The sequence below is a fragment of the Gobio gobio genome (assembly GCF_949357685.1).
Source record: "Gobio gobio genome assembly, chromosome: 19".
NCBI lineage: Eukaryota > Metazoa > Chordata > Actinopteri > Cypriniformes > Gobionidae > Gobio > Gobio gobio.
In genome coordinates this window covers 4,371,629-4,393,769 of record NC_137112.1, presented here as the reverse complement: position 1 = coordinate 4,393,769, position 22,141 = coordinate 4,371,629, and the positions used below count along the sequence as shown (strand labels likewise).

The 22,141-nt window shown below is 37.1% G+C and overlaps 1 protein-coding gene across 1 annotated transcript in view; it reads right to left on the bottom strand.

Moving 5' to 3' along the window:
* gli2b (GLI family zinc finger 2b) overlaps window positions 1-21,256 on the bottom strand; it is a 145,894-nt gene extending 124,638 nt beyond the window's left edge. Inside the window, exon 1 of the mRNA XM_079843722.1 lies at window positions 20,852-21,256. The gene's annotated coding sequence lies outside the window, so the exon portion shown is untranslated. The remainder of the gene's footprint in view (window positions 1-20,851) is intronic.
* Between the last annotated feature and the right edge of the window lie 885 nt (window positions 21,257-22,141).

Genomic DNA, 22,141 nt, shown 5'->3' with positions numbered 1-22,141 from the left:
TCATTCTATCATTCGTTCTATCATTCGTTCTATCGATCGTTCTATCATTCATTCTATCATTCGTTCTATCGATCGTTCTATCGTTCGTTCTATCATTTGTTCTTTCGATCATTCTATCATTCATTCTATAATTCGTTCTATCGATCGTTCTATCGTTCGTTCTATCATTCGTTCTATCATTCGTTCTATCGTTCGTTCTATCGATCATTCTATTGATCGTTCTATCGATCATTCTATCATTCGTTCTATCGATCATTCTATCATTCGTTCTATCGATCGTTCTATCGTTCAATCGATCCAGCAATTGTTCGTTCTATCATTCATTATATCGATCGTTCTATCATTCGTTCTATCAAATGTTCTATCAAACGTTTTATCGATCGTTCTATCATTGTTCAATTGATCGTTCTATTGTTCAATTGATTGTTCTATCATTCAGTCGTTCTATTGATCGTTCTATCATTCATTCTATCATTCATTATATCGATCGTTCTATCGATCGTTCTATCATTCGTTCTATCAAATGTTCTATTGATCGTTCTATCATTCATTCTATCATTGTTGAATTGTTGTTCTATTGTTTGATCGATCATTCTATCGTTCGTTCTATCGTTTAAACGTTCAATCGAATGTTCTATCTATCTATCTATCTATCTATCTATCTATCTATCTACCTATCTATCTATCTATCTATCTATCTATCTATCTATCTATCTATCTATCTATCTATCTAATCTATCTATCTATCTATCTATCTATCTATCTATCTAATCTATCTATGATGGTTTCCATTATATTATGAAGGTAAAAAAAGATTTTAGTCATTTGATATATAGATATTATTTTGTGTTTTTTTCTGTAAAACTAAATTCAATCTATAACATTTTAAATGTAGCTCTCCTATTTTTATGGTAAGTTCAGGCAGCCACAGCTGTAAATGTCACTGATATTCACAGAAGAGTTTGCGTCTTTTTAACGAGTTCAACAAAGACGTGAATGTTTCCTACAGTCATAATCTGTACAGTAATTCGGTGCAATGCATGTACGGGATTTTGGAAACACTTCAGGCTTTTTTCCATAAACGTTTTAAAGAAACTTTGAAAAAAATGATCCAGAATAATTCACGAGACAGAAAGAACTCCGACGAACACATCAAACACGCTTAGTGTGGAACTGCTACCTCGGCGTGGAGAGTTTAGAGAAACTCCAGATTCCTAGAAGCCAATCCATCAGGACGGCTGGGCTGGGTTTGGGAAGGAGAGAGACGTCCACACAAATGAATGTTTCCATATTCCAGGTGCAGTGAGCTTTCAGGAGAGCCGTTTGGCTCATCATGCTGGATTACTCACTGCAACCCCCTACCTCAGCGTCTGAATAATTACAGCACGAGCTGTCGGCCAAACAAATGGCTCTGACAGAACGCTGAAAGGTCACATAGCCCAATCCCTCAGAGGGTCCCGGGATCTCGCGCTCCTTCTCAACTGCTGCGATTGTTCAAACTTTGGCTTGAAGTGTGTGTTTCTTCAGGTTCATGTGTCTTACACGAGCACAAACACACAGAGCTGAACTTCAGAGGGAAGAATCCTAGAGGGAAAACCCTAGCGATCGCTCTTTCGTCGGTTTGCACTTATGAAGAGGCAACTTTGTCTCCGGTTTTTTTCCTGAAACTCCTTAAGAGACTAAAAAAACACATAAAGAGTCCAGCAGGAGCGCATGCAGATCAGACCACTCATGAGAAATGACTTCAACCGCAAATCTGAGATCATTTTAAGACATTTTGAGACGTGCTTCATTAGCACCAAACCCCAAAACACATAAATATGATATCATATGTAATTATATAATCATAAATATACTGTGCAAAGTTGCTAAGTACAATCAACTTGGATGTTTAAGTTATTTCAACTTAAATTCTGACTTTTAAAAAAATGTGTTGATTCTTGTTTAACTTATAAAAAAAGTTGAAAATTGCATAACTTATTTTGATGAGCAATGTTAAAACATATTTTCATAACATTGATCATATAATTTACTTTACTGTGTGCGTGTGTGTTTTAAATAATGTATATTTAATTTTGTTTATATTTTTGCAAATATGTTTATATATATATATATATATATATATATATATATATATATATATATATATATATATATATATATATATATATATATATATATATATATAAAATAAATATCATAATAAATATTTATTTATTTTTATTCATATATATTTATTTATTATGTTGGTGTCTAAATGTTTGCAAATATATTTATCTATATATATATATATATATCATAATAATATCATAATAAATATTTATTAATATTTTTATTAATATTTATTTACTTATTATGTTGGTGTCTACATTTTTGCAAATATGTTTATATATATCATAATAAAAATGTATTTATTTATTTATTTTACACATACACACAACCCAAAAACAAATAAACATTATAACATTATATAGGCTATACAGATTTTTTGCAAATATGTTTATCTATAATATATATATATATATATATATATTTGTATATCATAATAAATATTTATTAATATTTGTATTAATAATTATTTATTTATTTATTATGTTGGTGTCTACATTTTTGCAAATATGTTTATTACATATATTTGTTTACACTAATAAATATATAATTAAACATATATATATATATATATACATATATATATATATATATATATATATATATATATATATATATATATATATATATATATATATATCATAATAATAAATGTATTTATTTTACACATACAATATCATTATATATATATTTTTATATACAGATTTTCTTTTGGTGTCTAAATTTTTGTAAATATGTTTATATATAAAACATTTTTATCAAACGTTGGGTCAGAAGAACATCACATTAAATATACATATTATGTATATAATATATAATATTTTAATATACGTTTGAAGTTATTTATATTTCAACTCTTAAATGGTTTCGAAAGAAAAAAAGTTGAATTTTAACCGAATCACATGACGCAACAATTCAACAGAGCATTGCATTCCTCACTGATTTAAGTCTGAGTCCATCAGGATAATAATTCTAGCAAATTCCAGGGAATATTACTCATAAGCGAGTGAAGCTCAGTCACAGGACATGAGGAGATATCGCTGGAGATACAAACAACACGTCCCAGCGTTTGATATAAGGCCGTGATGTGAGTCAGGATGGTTTCCGCGCTGCTAATGGACGTGTGTGAGCTGAGGTGATAGTGGAGCCCCGCGGCTCAGATCACACCGCCCGCTGCTAAGTGCAATATCCTGAGGACCATCTCCACTGCTGTGACCAATGCCGAACAGATGTTGCCGTTCCAGCCCCCGCTGAAGTTCAGATTCCTCCTGCCTCCCCGAATCTGCCTCCAGAGCCGTTACATCTCACATGTGCCGGGATTCCTCCGGAGAGCCTCGGCTTCAGACGGTGACAGGGGTTCTCAACAGCGCGCTTTGATCCGCGGGCCAAATGGTGTTTTTAGGAGACACTTGCGGTTTGACACCAGGACTGTAATGTAAACTTCCTCTGTTCTGTTCTACCGTTTACAACCACTTACATTACAGCGGGGCCTTTCTATAAAGACAGCTGACGACTGTTCACAAATAACGTTTTTCGGCTTTTAGTGTGAACGTGTTGGCCTTACTGTTATCTATAAACTCCGAAACAACGACAACATTCACATTTAGAAGATATAAGTGTTCAAAACAACATCTCTCACTTCCGCCAATATGGATCAGAGATTTTGATGACATCACTCTGCACTTAAGCTTCTCATCAGATTTTCAGTCCAATTAAATGCTCTCTAGAGTCTGAAGCCCCGCCCCCTACATTATAAACAGACACTGAAGCTGCGGCTGAAATCAGTCACTTGTTCACACAGCTATTGATTCAGACAGTGCACTATATAGGGGATAGGGGACGATCAGACAGTACACTATATAGGGGATAGGGGACGATCAGACAGTGCACAATATAGGGGATAGTGAACGGTTGGACAGTGCACTATATAGGGGATAGGGGACGATCAGACAGTCCACTATATAGGGGATAGTGAACGGTTGGACAGTGCACTATATAGGGGATAGGGGACGATCAGACAGTGCACTATATAGGGGATAGTGAACGGTTGGACAGTGCACTATATAGGGGATAGGGGACGATCAGACAGTGCACTATATAGGGGATAGTGAACGGTTGGACAGTGCACTATATAGGGGATAGGGGACGATCAGACAGTGCACTATATAGGGGATAGGGAACGATCAGACAGTGCACTATATAGGGGATAGGGGACGGATCAGACAGTGTACTATATAGGGGATAGGGAACGATCAGACAGTGCACTATATAGGGGATAGGGAACGATCAGACATTGCACTATACAGGGGATAGGGAACGATCAGACAGTGCACTATATAGGGGATAGGGAACTATCAGACATTGCACTATATAGGGGATAGGGAACTATCAGACATTGCACTATATAGGGGATGGGGAACGATCAGACAGTGCACTATATAGGGGATAGGGAACTATCAGACATTGCACTATATAGGGGATAGGGAACGATCAGACAGTGCACTATATAGGGGATAGGGAACTATCAGACATTGCACTATATAGGGGATAGGGAACGATCAGACAGTGCACTATATAGGGGATAGGGAACGATCAGACAGTGCACTATATAGGGGATAGGAAACGATCAGACAGTGCACTATATAGGGGATAGGGAACGATCAGACAGTGCACTATATAGGGGATAGGGGATGATCAGACAGTGCACTATATAGGGGATAGGGAGCGATCAGACAGTGCACTATATAGGGGATAGGGGACGATCAGACAGTGCACTATATAGGGGATAGGGGACGATCAGACAGTGCACTATATAGGGGATAGGGGACGATCAGACAGTGCACTATATAGGGGATAGGGGACGATCAGACAGTGCACTATATAGGGGATAGGGGACGATCAGACAGTGCACTATATAGGGGATAGGGAACGATCAGACAGTGCACTATATAGGGGATAGGGGACGATCAGACAGTGCACTATATAGGGGATAGGGAACGATCAGACAGTGCACTATATAGGGGATAGGGGACGATCAGACAGTGCACTATATAGGGGATAGGGAACGGTCGGATAGTTCACTATATAGGGGATAGGGAATGATCAGACAGTGCACTATATAGGGGATAGGGAACGATCATCGATATGCCTCTCCCTGTCTTCCTGTGTCAGTGGAAACTACGCCAACACTGAATAATGCTGTGCGTCTCATTTAAATGAAAGAGTCTCCTGAGCCAAATAAATCTCACCATGTGGATACAGACATGATTAAACTCAACCAGGTCTTGACCTTTAACCCTGTGTGATTGCAAAGGCCTAACATATGGAGTTCAGTCCTTCCTTCAGTGTTGTAATGGGTATCAATGCAAAGACTCATGAGTCACAGAGGACTGTGTGCTTTACAATAAGTGAATCTGGATAATGTAAACATCAGCGCTGTTCAACACGTCTGAGCCAGCGCTCCTGAAGCCGCCAGGGATTTTCTGCTATCAGGGATTTGTCTGAAACATGTACGATTCCATCAGCAATGATCCGTCCGTCTGACTGCGCATAAACCCACGGCTCTCCGCTGTCAAAAGTTCTTTAGGTATTAAAGGAGTATCATCCGGTTACTGCATCCCTCCAGGAATTCATTAAGTCCCGAATCAAAGCCAGCCAAGAGGCGCTACGGATACCCATCACATTTCATAGCGGCGCGAGCATCTCTGCTCCCAGCGGCCCGCCGATCTTTGATTTCAAAGCGTCTGGTGGCGTGTGATGGCCTTTCAGGAGACAGCGATTCTCTGATTTCATTCTCCGTAATTAGCCGCTGCTTGATGCGTGATTGTCTCTGCTTGATGAAGGCCTTTCTGCGGGATCTTTTCCCCTGGAGTTTCGAGCTGGATGTGGAATTAGCCCATCTTCAGTACATGCAGGGGCGGACTTTTAACCATAAGGCAAAGGTAGGCGACCTAAAGCCAAGGGCCTCCTAGAATGCTTTTTTTTTTGGTGTTCATTACCACAGCATCCACGCTGAACGTGCTTCTGGTAGAAAGTGTAGCGGCCAAATGATTTCAGGATCACAGAATCCATTCATAAAAACTCATGGTTTACTACTGAAGCACGCGCAACGCTCAATTAATTAAGACGATTTCAAAACAAAGCATCATGAAGCTTCGAAGCGTTATGAATCAGTGAGTCGATTCAGCAGTTTGAATCGCCGAATTTCAGCAGTTTGGCGGTTTGACACGCGATCCGAATCATGATTCGACTCACTGATTCATAACGCTTCGAAGCTTCATGATGCTTTGTTTTGAAATCGTCATCACTATATAAGTCGTTATTTAGGGTTTTTTTGCGCACAAAAACTATTCTCGCCGATTCATAAAGTTATTGTAGAACCACTGTATTGAGATGGACTTTGTAACGACGTCTTTAGCATCTTTTAAGGGTCTTGAGAGTGAACCGTGCCATTGAGCCAATGGAGGCCTTTCAGAGCATCAGATTTACACTAAAATATCTTCATTTGTGTCTGAAGATGAACGGAGGTCTGACGGGTGTCCAACCACATGAGGGTAAGTAATTAATGACAGAACTTTCATTTTTGGGTGAACTAACGCTTTAAGACACAAAACATGCAGGATTCATATTTAAATAGTGTTTTTGCCGTTTAATATTCACATACACTAGTCCATATCGCGATTTGATTGAAGTGTACGGACTTGCATTGGATTTATTCATCCGAAATTTTACAAATTCCGTGACATTCCGCGTTAAACATTAAATTAAATTTTTATGACTGGATTCCGCTATTGCGTTCGCATTTCAAATCATAGCATTGAACCGTTTCATTTGAGAGAAACTATCATCATAACACACACAGAAAAAGGTCTAAGGCAACCCGTCAAAATAAAAGTTTGGACAGTATAATGTATTTCGTAATGTAACAGTTTTAACAGTAGCACTTTGAATGTACAAAAATGAAAGGGTTTGTTTAATTTTCATTGGAGTAAAAGATAAATGTTGTATGCCGTCATTTGATTACCAGAAAAATGTAAATAGCTACATAAAACAAATAAATATTAGGGCTGTCTAAAGATTAATCGCGATTAATCGCATCCAAAATAAAAGTTTGTGTTTACATAATATATGTGTGTGTACTCTGTTAATTATTATTTATATATAAATACACACACAAGCATGTATATATTTAAAAAAAAAAATATTTATAATAATTAACAGAGTACACACACATATATTATGTAAACACAAACTTTTATTTTGGATGCGATTAATCGCGATTAATCTTTAGACAGCCCTAATAAATATATGTTTTAATAAATTGCTGTTAAATTATTAAAGTTTCAATTAATTAGACATGTTTTTTGGTTAATACAATTGTATATAACCATCCAGAAAAAATTAAAACACCAAAATAAAAAATATTTTACAGGGCCTCTACAAATGAAAATATCATGCATCTGAAGTTATAATTAAATACGGAGCAACAGTGCGTATGATATATTTATCGTTTTAAATGGCGTTCACTCAAGGACCCGAGTAGATGACACATGCGCAGTTACTTTCCACACAGGTACACACATTTTTGGTTGAAAATTCTCATGCGTGTAATAATTTCTCATGCGTGTAATATTTTAAAGTTTAGAATTAGACAGCCTTGTTTCAATTGTGCAGTGAAAATGACCACAAATGACCACCTAGTGTCCATCCTACTCTAATACTGTTATAATAGGGATCTACAACATGACGAAAGCAATTATTTATAACATGTACAATGTTATAAAATAAAATACAAATTGTCCACAACTATGGGACAAGGTCAGCAATCATCATAACATAGGGCCCCATTCCTGTAGTTTGCTAGGGGCCCCCAAATCACTCAATCCGCCCCTCGGATAATACAATGCTAGAGAAATATGGATTTGTATGTACAGCGGGAGGTTAATAAAATATAAAATAAATTGCTGTTAAATTATTCAAGTTTCAATTAATTAGACATGTTTTTTGGTTAATACAATTGTATATAACCATCCAGAAAAAATAAAAAAATATTTTACAGGGCCTCTACAAATGAAAATATCATGCATCTGTATATAAAATATAAATAAAATATAATATAAAATAAAATACAAATTGTCCACAACTATGGGACAAGGTCAGCAATCATCATAACATAGGGCCCCATTCCTGTAGTTTGCTAGGGGCCCCCAAATCACTAAATCCGCCCCTCAGATAATACAATGCTAGAGAAATATGGATTTGTATGTACAGCGGGAGGTTTTGAAGCATACTTTAGTCTGGAATATCTTAGATGCTAGGATAATAAAATGCTAGAAAACAGGGATGCACATCCCACAACAGACCACAGAGGAACCGCAGCACGAGCTCAACAATATCCACAGTGATCCCGGACGGAGCGGCAGAAGCGGGAATCAAAGGGAGCGATGCAGTTTGCATGAGCAGCGGATTCACTCTGACAGTTCAAAGCTCTCCAGAAACTTCTCCCCCCTGGACGAGAGCCAGCCTGAGGTCCTCAGCCTCTCAGAGACGGCCACAGCATCAGTGCAGGATCAGGGAGAATCTCCAGATTCTGAGCAGCCGCTCTGACTCTCAGAACTGCACCAGCGAGCCGGAGGAAACACTGCTCAATCAGGCAGATCTTGAGTAGCTCAATATTTTAAATAACTTAAAATGCAAGTTTTTATTTACTTTGTATTTTGTATTATATATATTTATCAATGTATTTATTTATTAATACATAGCTACACACACACACACACACACACACACACACACACACACACACACACACACACACACACACACACACATATATAATGCAATTATTATATAATATTTATTATAATAAATATTTTATTATATGTATTAAAGTAAACAAGTTACATAATATAATATAATATATTTTTATCTATCATCCAACCATCTATCATCCATCCATCTAACATCCATCCATCCATCCATCCATCCATCCATCCATCATCCATCCATCCATCCATCATCCATCCATCATCCATCCATCTATCATCCATTCATCCATCCATCATCCATCCATCTATCATCCATCCATCCATCTAACATCCATCCATCATCCATCTATCTTCCATCCATCATCCATCCATCCATCATCCATCTATCATCCATCCATTCATCCATCATCCATCCATCATCCATCCATCCATCATCCATTCATCCATCATCCATCCATCATCCATTCATCCATCATCCATTCATCCATTCATCCATCATCCATTCATCCATCATCCATCCATCCATCATCCATTCATCCATCATCCATTCATCCATCATCCATCCATTCATCATCCATCCATCTATCATCCATCCATCCATCCATCATCCATCTATCATCCATTCATCCATCCATCTAACATCCATCCATCATCCATCTATCATCCATCCATCATCCATCTATCATCCATCCATCCACCATAAATTAAATTATTATAAATCTATCATCCATCCATCCATCATCCATCCATCTATCATCCGTCCATCCATCCATCCATCCATCCATCCATCCATCCATCCATCCATCCATCCATCCATCTATCCATCCATCCATCATCCATTCATCTATCATCCATCCATCCATCCATCTATCCATCCATCCATCCATCCATTCATCCATCCATCATCCATCCATCCATCTATCATCCATCCATCCATCCATCCATCCATCCATCTATCATCCATCCATCTATCATCCATCCATCCATCCATCTATCATCCATCCATCTATCATCCATCCATCCATCCATCTATCATCCATCCATCTATCATCCATCCATCCATCCATCCATCTATCATCCATCCATCCATCCATCTATCATCCATCCATCCATCCATCCATCCATCCATCTATACAGTCAAAACAAAATGATTCAGACACAGATATAATGCTTCACTAGTGTGTACGCTATATTTCTGTAAGTGAGGAGAGCAAAATAAAGTCAACTGTGACATTTTTTTACACCCAAAAGTTCTTCACACAGTGACTAGCAGTAAAACTGATAAACACGAGACCAAAATGATTCCGACACTTTGACCTGAGCATGTTTTGCTGAAGTGTTTAGTCTTTAATTGCTAATTTGACCTTTGACCCCACAGACTGAACACAATGAAGCATTGCTTGCTCATTGGTTGACCTAAACTGGTATTATCTAACTGTGTACTTAAATCTAACATCTGATTGGTTGATTGTAATCCATTACATCCCTTTGTATCAAAGTTATCTGACATTATCAAGATGAGTTTGTTCCGACAGTTTAACTCATCATATTTTATCACCATTTCCTAAACTATAGCGAACAAACTGTGATGATGTGAGGAAATGTTGAAGGTGTCTGAATTAATTTCGGTTTGACAATATGTGTATATTAATGCATAGCTAGACATACACATAGATAAATATATATATAATGTAACTATATGTATAGTACATATACTATACACTCTAAAAATGCTGGGTTAAAAATAACCCAAGTTGGGTTGAAAATGGACTAACCCAGCAATTGGGTTGTTTTAACCCAGCGATTGGGTTGTTTTAAGCAAACATTTAACCCAACCGCTGGGTTAAAACAACCCAATTGCTGGGTTAGTCCATTTTCAACCCAACTTGGGTTATTTTTAACCCAGCATTTTTTAGAGTGTAGTTACATCAGTAACTATATACTACTTTTATATATATATATTAAAGTACTTATATATGTATTAGTATAAATATTAAAACACTAATATATAAAGATATAATACAAAATTCAATTTATTTAGTAAATTATACCAAACACTGCATGAAAACACTGAAATCCGGCACTATCCGGGCATGGTATACTCCTGTGTAATTTGATGTTTACCGGATGTATGTGGGAAAAAGCGGATCAGAGTAACACGGAACAGTATATTTCCAGAAAAACCCGGAAACCTCACGTATGCGGACGTATACAGGAATCCGTGAAATTTCACGGACATATACAGCTGAAACACTGCTGGGTGTGCTAGGACTGAAGACTGTTAGGTGTGAAGAAGACCTTTCATATGTTAATGACTGACACTTGTGCTGGCTGTTCTCAGAGAGAGGGGGGGCAGGGGAGGACTTCAGGAATGAGAATTATCTCTGGTCTACTGTAGGCTACAGCAAACAAGCTTTTTGCACAGAAAAATAAATTCTTAAGGCCCTGAAACACTAAACTGAACTAGCAATGACTAAAGCCGACTGTGGGGTTGGTTCACGTTGCCTGGGTCTGGGCCAAACCATCAGAATGGTGTGTCAGGGCCTTAAAACCACTGCATGAAAAGAGTCTCTTAATCAAATATTTTTTATAAAAACAGTACAAAATAAAAACCCTGTCTGAACATATACGTTCACAAAAAAATCTGAATATGTAATGAAATAAACAAAGAAATGTAATGGAATTAACAAAGGATAATTAACCAAACATTTTAGACTATCCCCAAACAATTTTTGCAAAGTTTTACAAATTGTAGGCAATAATAGAATTAAATAAAAAGGAGATGAAATGTGGAAAATGAAAAAGTTTGTTTTAAAAACACCAAAAACTGATATGCTCAAAATAAAAATATGGAATAAAAAAGAGCAGGGATTCACTTGCTCAAGAAACACAGAAACACAAGCAGATCTTTCAGCTCTGCAACTGTTAACAAAAAGTGTCACTCTAAGATTCTTAACTTTAACACGCTGCAAAAGAGGGGCGTTTTGAGGTTTGAAATCCACCACTCACAATAGATGTAGGTGCAACCAATTAGGTTACCAATAAAAATAAGGCAACCAATAAAAATAATCCTAATTTTACAGAAAAAAACTATTTTCTTGTAATTTTGAATTATGTTTAAAACGATGTAAAATTACAAACAATATCTAAATAAACAACTTGACTGTTATTTTAAGGATTATATCATTAATGACAAATTACAGTAATTCTCATTTTTTTATACAGGAACATCACTGTATTATTTTTCTGTTTTCATAAATAACAAATTCATGCAAAATTACAAACAATATCTGTAAATTAACAACTGTAATACAATATTTAGCTCATTATATTAAAGGTTTATGTTTATGTCCATACTAACAATTTAACATTATTCTTTGTCATTTTAAAGTAAATCTTATTAGTTTTATATTTACACTGTAAAAATAAAAACCTAAAAAAAACAGCAGCTACAGCTGCAAAACAAAAACCGTAAAATTAAAGTCAAATATCTAAAGTCAAATAAAGTTAAAAAACGTCACAGAAATTACATTAAACGTTTTAGAGAAAACACTATTAGTTTACAGATTTTTCCTTATTTAAATTAAGATATTTTACTTTAATTTTCTGTTTTACAGTGAAGGTGTATTTTTACATTCAAACTGGTTTTACATTCAATTCTGGATACAAATATAACAAAATATATAGCAAACTAAATATCAAACAATAATTGTTTTTAAAGAGTACAAATCTGCACTGCTCTCCAGGTTGAAACTTCCAGGCCTCTGCCAGTGCCCACACCACAAAACACCATTTGACCAATTCATTAAATATAACAGCAAATAAAAATAAATATACACATTTTCTAACTGTTGTTTAAAACAAGTTTTTTCTATATTTGCAAGGCTATTTGCTGTCTTTCCGTGTTCTTTTGAGCGTGATTGGTCAATCTGAACGTCATCCAGAAATCTGGCCAATGACAGTGCGCGCCTTCAGTTTGAATTATACACCCGTTGTCTTGGAGTTACTCGTGGCTCGCGGGGACGCGACGCGATCGCGGCTTCTAATCTTCACGTCGGTCTATTAATGGCATTGCATGGACCATTTAAACCTGTTAAAATCTTATTTTGGACGAATTTTGATTGTGGGATGTCGACTGAGAACGAAAAAACATGAATACGAACAGACTAAGTTTCCAATGGCGGACAGCAGACGGCAGAAGGTAACGTAAATCCCTTTATATTGTTTCTACTGCTCATCAAGATATAACGTTAGTGCATTAAAGTCATATGCTAATCGTGATTAACTTACATATTCTGTTTCTGTGTTTTGTTGTGTTGTAATATTGTTAAGATAGGACTGGGTGTTATGGCGATCTGATGATACTGACTATTGTTAGCGATTTTGCTGTAAACGTTAACATTACCTTTTTATATTGCGGAATGGGAATATAGCGTATATAACGCAGCACTCACTGACTGTACTAAAACTTTTTGACATTTTGACAAGGAAACATGCATGAATGTAGAATAATTAACGGGACATGTGTTAAAATAAGCCTCTCTCAGACAGCATGCGATCCCGAAATCAATTATCTTTCTGTAAAATGCACACAATTATCTCAGAAACCTTGTCATGTGAGGTATTCACTTGATTTAAACAGTCAGTTATGTCTTAAGTAAGTTAAACAGTTCAAGTTAACGTGGGGAAACCCGGATGCGTGTCATTCTGTGCATCCGTTCTTAAAGGGGCTGCAGCTTTGACATCATTTTAATAAAACAAAAGAGATAGAGAAGACCTTCTGCTTCTTTAAGAATCAAGTGATATTAATTAATTGAATATCATACAGTGAAGACTTTTAAAGCAGTATTATTCTGTAGCATTTTAATAAAATATCCATCAAAATAAATATATTGTGATATCGTTATTGTAAAATATAATTTCTCATGTATGTATAATTATATGGTCATAATGCCCATCCCTACTGTCAGCTAGTTTTAAGATCAAGCTTGTCATAAATGTAACAGAGTTTTGGAAAGAGTAATCTGAGAACACTGTCATGTACACTTGTTCAACAGAGAGGACAGGAATCCACCATCCTTGGACTCTGAAGAATTATAGGCAAACCAGGATTTTGGATCTACTGTAAAGTTTTTCTATGGGCCTGGTGAGTATGTTTTGCAAGTCCTTGTCCGTAAGTTGATAATTAATATTAATGTTTTATCAAACAAATTAATATTCATTTGTGTGTGTGCATGTTTCTTCCCCCCTCATGATCCAGAAGTTTTGGATCCATGATCGTGAAGAACTTTTACAGATGTTGACCCTGAATGTGTAAAAGGTAATCTTAAAAATTATTTTAATGTTCTCTGTTTTTTTCTGTAATGTAGACACATGCATTTTCTGTGAAGTTGCTTTGAAACAATATCAGGGTTTTTCCTACATTGAAAAATTTTTGCCGGCCGCCAAAACAAATTTTTGTCCCGCCAAAGCCTTATTTGATCAGTTATTGTGATTTATGAGTGATGTAGAACAGATGAGTGCTGCACTTGAGTTAACTGAGTGACAGAGAGAATGACCAGTGAGCTCCTCCCCCGCGCACACTCTCTCTGTCTTCAAAATAAGCATTCTTAGCTTTCTAATGTTTCACATATTACGTTAATCAAAATCAAAAGGTCGGAAGACCGAATCCATGTTGCACGTGGCGCTATCAGACGATGTCTTCCTTTAATTACCGCTGGGTGTGAAATGCGCTCAAAAAACATTGACTGATTCTCTGACCAGCTGCATAAAGCATACTTTAAATAAACAGGAAACAAATCCTATCCGGTTATGAAGTGTTTTCTGTGTGTTGACAAATCTTTCGCGATGTTCTAAAGACGGGATTCACACACAACGCGTCTGCTAATGTCCGATTCGCCACCTAATGACTCCTTTGAACTGAATCATTTTAACGACTGGTTAGAACAACTGATCTGTCCAACACTGAACTCACGAATTAGTTTAATCATTTACTCAGAACAACACCTGAAATGAGAACACAAGTGTGCTTACCCAATTTAGCAAGAGTGGATAGTAAGAATTATTTTTAATTATCAACAGTCTTTCAGCTTATTTATGTTCATAATGTGTAGTAAAATAAATAGCCTAAAATAATTTAGTTTAGACTGGAGTGAGGAGAACCCAGAACAAATTTGTTGTTAGCTAGCTGATTGTATATGGCAGAAAATTAGGCTATTTGTTCATTTTTTTAATATTGATATGATTACCAAAACAAACAATTATCAGTAAATAGTGTAAAAATGAGGAAAAAAAACAAACATCAAGGTATCAAAATAAGATAAGCAAAAGTTACACACTTTCTTTGAATTTATTTCAAATTTATTGTCAGTTTTGCGCTTGCAGATCAAGTGGGTAGGGTATTTTTTTTTTACCGTGCGTATGTGTGTGTATGGATTACCATGTCTGTCAGCTACCTTCGAAGACCATTTTTGACCCAGGAAAAACCCTGAATATGTATTGTGAAAAGCGCTATACAAATACATTTTAATTGAATTGTTTTACTTACTTTTATTGGCATTAACTATATATTATTAATGTATTATTTGGCAGGTCGCAAGATGTATTTTATTTTGTGAGACTTTGCTGAGGAAGTATTCTTTGGCTCAGTCTGAAAAGGCCCAGAAAAGAAACACTATGAAGAACATCACACAGAACCGTCAGAGAAAGAGACGGGTAAGTTAAGAAACCGGTTAAGCTTTTTCCCTCCAGAATGTTACTATACTCCTCTCTGAGTTTTAGTGGTTAATTTACTGTCATGTTTTACAGTTGCTGGAGACCAGGTCCAGGGTTGCACAAACCAACACAGAACCTGTGGAAGACCGCAACTATAGACCTGATGAAGATGAAGATGAAGATGATGCTGTTGTTGATGGAAGGCCAGTGTGGATGGTTTGGCTAGCTCAAACAACATTGTGTTAGAGTTGGTCACAATTATTTTATAATTATAATTTTAATATTCAATTGGTCCATTTTATATTTTCTTTATTCCTATGTTTATATACTTATACTTTTATTGGTTCCCATATATAGAACATTTACATATATTTTATATACACTTTTTAATTTATAGATTTCTTTGTCTCGTTTTATATTGTATACTTTGTATGTTTGTTCCTTTTTAGATGTCCATGTTGCTTTTGATCTCCACGTTTTGTATTGTTGTTCCTCTTACGTCGCCTTCCTTTAGAAACATTTTGTTCACTTATCTTTTCCCCCATTCATTTAAATGTATGTTTATAATGCTCTTTGTTCTTTTTATTTGGTTATATTGTTTACTTGGAATATTTATGTGTATTTTATATACACTTTTTTTTGTCTTATAAATTTATTGTTCTCATTTTATATTGTTTAATTTGTATATTTATTCTTTTCCTTTTTATGTTCACTGTGTATTTTATTCCTTTACATCTGTCTTTTAAATGCATTTTGTTCATTTTTTTCCCCTTTTTGTTTCTTTACCAATTCATTTTAATGTATATTTATGTTCTTTGGACTGTTTATATTTTTACATTTGTTCCTTTACATTTTCATCCCTTTTAAATACATTTAGTTCACTTGTTTTTGTTTCACCATTGTTTTAATGTTCGTTTATAATGCTGTAAAGAATGTTTTTTTTTTTTTATACGTTTTTAATAAATATTTCAGACTTTCTCAAATTGTTTTGTGTGTATTTTTCTTTTGGGAGGGAGAGGGGATTCTTTTTTATATATATATTATATATTAATTAGCAAAATCTGCATAGCTGGCCTATAACCAATCAAGTCCCTATGCTACAAAACCTAGCCCACCCTTAGCCTTAGAAGTAACCAATAAAGTCACTTGACTGGGTTTTCAATGCGTCCTGTCCTCCAATAGCAGTCTGGGTTTTGGGAGTGGTTTTAAAAAAAACAACCAATCCAGTTTGAGATGAAGGACCAATAGGGGGTGGAAGGCAAAGCTGTTTAGAGGTGTGAAAATGTCTCCTGGGAAAAACTTGATGGGATTATTTGCCATGGCAACAAATGGCTGTAGCATGGGAGTATACGGCCACAACATACATCCGATTTGGTACCATTTCGGATGAATACGGACATATACGGATCCATGGAATTTGACCTATCCGGCCAGTATACTCCTGGATTCTTCCGAATTTCAGCAGTGTATACAGGAGTATCCTGGTCCGGATACACCTTTTTTCATGCAGTGAAATATATATATATATATATGCATAGCTAGACATACACACACAGATTAAGTACATATGTATTAAAATAATTAGGTCTGTCAAAAGATTAATCGTGATTAATCACATCCAAAAAATTATAATATATGTGTGTGTACTCTGGTAATTATTATTTATATATAAATACACACACAAGCATGTATATATTTAAGAAAAAAATATTATTTTTATATATAAAACGTTTATATTTATATATATGATAGATTATATAAATGTATATACAGTATATACATGCAAATATTTCTTAAATATATACATGAATGTGTGTGTATTTGTAAATAAATAATAATTAACACACATATATTATGTAAACAAACTTTTATTTTGGATGCGATTAATCGCGATTAATCTTTTGACAGCCCTAAAAATAATATAATACATTTAGACACACGTTAGCATGGTCAGGTTGTGTGACAACACACTCTCAAAAACCACAAATAAATCTACACAAGTGAAATCCAGCCAGACGACATTACACACAGGTTTGAGTGAGTCTGGGGTTGTAAAACAGAAGCACAGTCTTTAAATCAATCATGAAATCACAAGAGCAACTTCTAAACAGTTTACTCTGCGATCTGATTGGCTAAAGACACGGTGCAGCAATACACACACGTTCAACGATAGACCGATTGTTAAAAGTTAAGCTAGTTTGCGCTAATGGCACAATCAGAGGCGTTTATAAACCGTAATGAGCTAACGCGAGGGCGATTAAAGCTGTCGAGGAAACATATCGTCAGCAAATAATGTGTTGTTGACCGCCAGGCAGAAGATAATAAAACTCCAGCAGTCTCTTTTGTCCAGAGTGCGCTCAGTATGAAACAACACACGTCTTCAGGGGTCAGCGACTCACAATGGAGGGGCTTCTGAGGAGCTCGACTTCCCTGGGATTTCTTGACCTATCGCCAGAGACTGACCTTATAGACTCCTGTGAGAAAGCCTATTGTGCCGCGGAGCCTTAGCAAGGCAAACAAGAGAGTTCCCTGCGGTCTTAAAGAGCCTTAAGACAACCCCAGCAGCTTTCAATGCTCATCAAACCTCCATCACTTTGAACTCGGGCCTCAGCTCTTTTCCAAAATGTGGAATATTTCAGAGCCAAATGCAGGAAAATTCCTTGGCCTTTTTTCCCCCTCACTGATGTTTCTACATTAAAGGATTAGTTCACTTTTAAATCAACGTTTGCTGATCATTTACTCACCCCCATGTCATCCAAGATGTCCATGTCTTTCTTACTAAAGTCGAGAAGAAATGAAGGTTTTGGATGAAAACATTCCAGGATTGTTCTCCATATAATGGACTTCAATGGGCCCCAAACGGTTCAAGGTCCAAATGACAGTTTCAGTGCAGCTTCAAAGGGCTTTAAACGACACCAGATGATGAATAAGGGTCTAATCTAGACAAACCATCAGTTTCTGAGAGAAACCCAGCAGTATTTATGCTATTGTTATCAGACGAACGTGATCGTCTCTGAGCTCCGCCATAACTTCCGCCAAGTGAGGTCAAATACGACCGTGGTCATAGATGTATACGTAGATTGCTCATTAGCGACTGCACGGATCAGTAGAATAAGGCATCTACGATTGATATATCTATGACCACGATCGTATTTGACCTCACTTGGCGGAAGTTATGAGACGATCACGTTCGTCTGATAACAATAGCATAAATACTGCTGGGTTTCTCTCAGAAACTGTTTGTTCGGCTAGATAAGACCCTTATTCATCATCTGGTGTCGTTTAAAGCCCTTTGAAGCTGCACTGAAACTGTCATTTGGACCTTGAACCGTTTGGGGCCCATTGAAGTCCATTATATGGAGAAAAACCCTGGAATGTTTTCATCCAAAAACGTAATTTCTTTTCGACTGCAGAAAGAAAGACATGGACATCTTGGATGACATGGGGGTGAGTAAATGATCAGCAAACGTTTATTTAAAAGTGAACTAATCCTTTAATTACCGTCAATGTTAAGTTGGGAAATCGTCCCGAAGGGGATCCCAGACATCTGGCGCGTATTTTCACCTGGAATCGCCGATGCTTTAGTTCACAGGATCTGTTAATTGGGAAGGAACTTCTCAATCGTCTCGGCGGGGAGTTTTACTCAGTTTCCATTCAGGCCGCCGGTATTTTTCAGCTCCTCTGCTTTCGCACCATCGCCTTCATTAAATTCTTCTCCAATGAGGAGGGATAAGAAAAGAGCTGACGGACACTGAGAGAGCGGGACGTGTGAAAAAAGGCTCCGGGGGAGATGAAAGAGGCCCCTGCGGCCCCGGGGCCCCGGTGACCGTCAGCTCGGCCGGACCTGAATAATCCTGAATGGGCCCGTCGTTCTTTCACATCCTTTTCAACCTCTTTATCCTGACTGCTAGCACTCTTCATCGCGCACAATGGCAAATGCACTAAAACTGTTTTCTCATGCTAATGGATGTGAACTCACTCCCACCGAATGCTTTTTGCTTTTCCTCCAGGATTTAAATGGGCCAATTAGAGGCTGTTATTGCTCCTCGTCTTCTATATTCTCAGAGTTTTTCCTCTCTTTTTTTCCCCCCCTTCCAAGCGAATCGCACGTTTTACCAGTATCGCAACGGCCGAGACGGATCACAGAAATGGATTGTAAGTATTTCGGCAGACGGTAAACAAGAGCGTCTGAAGAGCAAACATCAGGTCTTTCAACTCTCAACAGCTTGTGAGCTTCTGTCCGCATTCATGATCCTCTTATTCACTCGCATATAGTCTATTATTCTCTTTACTTAAGCTGATTTCTACAACACATACACACAAAAAAAGTAGTGTCAATAACTTTGGGAGGGCATTAAAATGCACTCACTGTTAACTGAATGAATGATCTGGATGAGTGGATGTGCTGGGGATTGGCGCCTGGCACCTTCTGATCACATCTTCCCCCATATGGATCAAATTGCAGGAGAATGTTTGGGATTCCAGTGTCAGGAGTCAAACAAGAGTCGAAATGAGCTCATGCCATTCTATTCTACGCTCTAAAAAAAAGGCACTAAAAGTGTTTCTTTGGCTTGTAATCCACTTTAAGTGCTGTATAGCACCAAATCTTCAGCGGTTCTTTGGGATGACTGAGGTGCTATAGCAGCGCTAACATATACAGAACCTGTTAAGATATGGTGCTATATACACTCTAAAAAAAAAAGGTTCTATACGGCACCAAAAATGGTTCGTGGCTCGTAATCATAGGGGAACCTTTTTAAGTGCTATATAGCACCAATTTTGGTGCTTTAGTGTTTCTTCAGCGGTTCTTCAGAGGTGCTATATAGCACCTTAGTCAAAGAACCGGTGAAGAACCGCTGAAGAACCGCTGAAGCACCAAAATTGGTGCTATATAAGCACTAAAAAAGTTTTTTTTGAGATCCATTTTTGGTGCCATATAGAACCTTTTTTTTTTTTGAGTGTAGCACCAAAAGTTGTTCCCCTACGATTACGAGCCAAGAAACACTTTTAGTGCACCATTTGTTTCAGAACTCAACCTAAAATTGTGTTTAAAAATGTAACCCAAATGCTTGGTTTGTGCACATTTGACCCAAACGCATTTTTTTTTAGTCCATCTGCACAATTTCCCTCCAAAATAAAACAGTTTAAAACAGGAGAAGAAAAAAGAAGTTTGTCATTCTTTTCCCATGCAACTCAAAAAATAACAACAACAACCACAACACAAATGTACAAAAACAGCGACGCATGCACGAGTCACTCACCGAATCAAACTCGCGATCAAACTCTTTCTTCACTGGAAACTTTCCGGCTCCAGAAAACAGAAGCGCGTCCCGCGAACATCCATCAAAGCACGAGCGAAGATCTTCACGGGAACCCGCGCGGGGCTGAGGTGAGAACCGCGCGGAAAAGTTCACTTTCGGATTCTTCTGTAACTTTTACGGTCCATCAGTGAGAACGAACGAGTGGGGTTTGCATCATCCGAGCGCGCAAACGACGACAACAACCGAGCGGACGCGGGCGCGCGCGGAACCAGATCTCAGAAGTTTGGGAAATAAAAACAACAGAAGAGTTTGAGAGCGCGACTGTTTGCGGTGAGACCCCCGGGTGATCTGTTTTCAATGCTCTCTCTCTCTCTCTCTCTCTCTCTCTCTCTCTCTCTCTCTCTCTCTCTCTCTCGGATGGGTCGGGCTTCACACTGAACTGATCGCGTCGGACTAAAGTTACATCAAGTTTTTCTACAAGGTCATCCTGGAAGAAATCAAAATCAGAGAAAATCTAAGAAAAAGACATGCACTTTTTTAAATAAATTGAGCGCGAGTGCCATTTAAAAGCAATTATCAGCCTGTTTATCCAAAAGCGCATTTCTTTATTTGAACTATCAATGCATTTGTATGATTCTTTAGAGTCTGAGAATAAAACCAGAGCCTCGGTATCGATGCATTTCGTCCCAGATCTCACGCCTCATCCATCACTTTTAGCTTGACTGTGGCTCTGCATTTCCAATAGAAAATGGAAATGGGGTCAAAACTAATTCACGTGAAGTTCGCAGATAAAACAACAATTAATTACGCTTAATTAACGGCGCACTTAGACACGAGCTGCTATGATGCCATCAATTACGCTTAAATCACCGGGTTATTTTAGTACACTTCAGAATACTGTAATTAAACTCTGACATCACTTTCATATATAGTGCATATTAACATGACGATGCGCAGAATGCAAAAGGAAGGGAAAACGATGCGCTTATTATTATTTTCACTCAACAATTACAAGAAAAAAAGACAACTCTGAAGTGGCATTTGGAAACGGAATGAAACACTGAATCGTGTTGAAACATGATTTTAAATATGAGCTGGTGCTTGGATGGAAGCATAAACCTGAACATGTGAATGCAGATCAATCTGGAGTGTTTTAAGTTGTTTTAGATACATTTTGGTGCCAGGAATCTTTCGTAGCATTTTTGTGTCCTGTTACAGCAGAAAAAAGAGACGCCGTACAGCCCTAATAATGACATAACTGCTGCTCACACACACACACACACACACACA